Genomic DNA, 1,233 nt, shown 5'->3' on the forward strand with positions numbered 1-1,233 from the left:
AGAATGCTCCACAGAAGCCAGGATGGCCAGACTTCATTTCTCATACTTCAGACATATTATCAAAAGGGGCCAGTCCCTGGAAAAGGATATCATGTTTGGTGAATTGCAGTGTTGGAGAAAAAGAGGAAGACCCCCAAAGAGATGGATTAGCACAGTGGCAGCAAACAGTGGGCTCATATTTAGCAATAATTGAAAGGTTGGCATGGGACCGGACAGTGTTTCGTTCTGTTGTGCAATAGGGTCACTATAAGTTGGTGCTGACTCGATGGCACCTAACAACAACAAGAAGAAATGAGAACATCCTTGGAATTCTCACAGCCACATATTAGATGAGGAACAATGTCTATCAACTTTAAGCAAAGTGATCAGTGTTTGGTTCCATGTTTTCTAAACAACTGAAGCCACTGACTTTGTTGATGTAGTTAGGTTTCCTTGAGCCAATTCTGACTCACAGTAACCCTTTGCACACAAAAAATGTAACACTGGCTGGTCCTGCGCCATGCTCACAATTACTGCATTTGAGCCCATTGCTATTGCCACTGTGTCAATCCATCTGCTTGAGCATCTCCTCTTTATCACTGACCCTCCACTACATCAAGCATGATGTCCTTCTCAAAGGACTGGTCCCTCCTGATAACATGGTCAAAGTATAAGAGACAAAGTCTGGCCTTCATGGCTTCTAAGGAGCGTTCTGGTTGTACTTCTTCCAATGCAGATTTCTTTGTTCTTCTAGCAATCTATAGTAAACTTTTGATATTCTTCTACAACACCATAATTAAGTTACATCAATTCTTTGCCAGTATTCTTAATTCTTTGACCAGCTTTCACATACTTATGTTGTTATTAGGTTCCATCAAGTCAGTACCTACTCATAGTGACCCTATGCACAACAGAACGGAACACTGCCCAGCATTGCTACACTTGAGCCCACTGTTGCTGCCAGACTGCAGTCTTAAGTGTAGTTTATCATAACTCTGATAACTCATAAGTCGAGGACTAGCTCTAGATCTCCAGGTCTTTCTTCCAAGGCACCTCTGGGCCGCCTGCAACCTCTTTCATATCAGTTGAGCTCATTAACTATTTGTACCACTTAACAACTCCTGAGAAGCTACTAGAAGGATTGTAAATCAAGAAAGCAGAAGTTATAGGACCTATGATGAAAGTAAATGCAAGGGTCACAGCTCAGTAGCAGGCCCAGAGAACAATTGTTGTTGTTGTTGTTGTTAAGTGCCG

The 1,233-nt window shown here is 42.3% G+C and overlaps 1 protein-coding gene across 1 annotated transcript in view; it reads right to left on the reverse strand.

Moving 5' to 3' along the window:
• LOC102821351 (putative uncharacterized protein C14orf25-like) overlaps positions 1-1,233 on the reverse strand; it is a 98,429-nt gene that overhangs the window by 52,611 nt on the left and 44,585 nt on the right. The window lies entirely within an intron of this gene.

Source organism: Chrysochloris asiatica, unplaced genomic scaffold (assembly GCF_000296735.1).
Source record: "Chrysochloris asiatica unplaced genomic scaffold, ChrAsi1.0 scaffold00017, whole genome shotgun sequence".
Lineage (NCBI taxonomy): Eukaryota > Metazoa > Chordata > Mammalia > Afrosoricida > Chrysochloridae > Chrysochloris > Chrysochloris asiatica.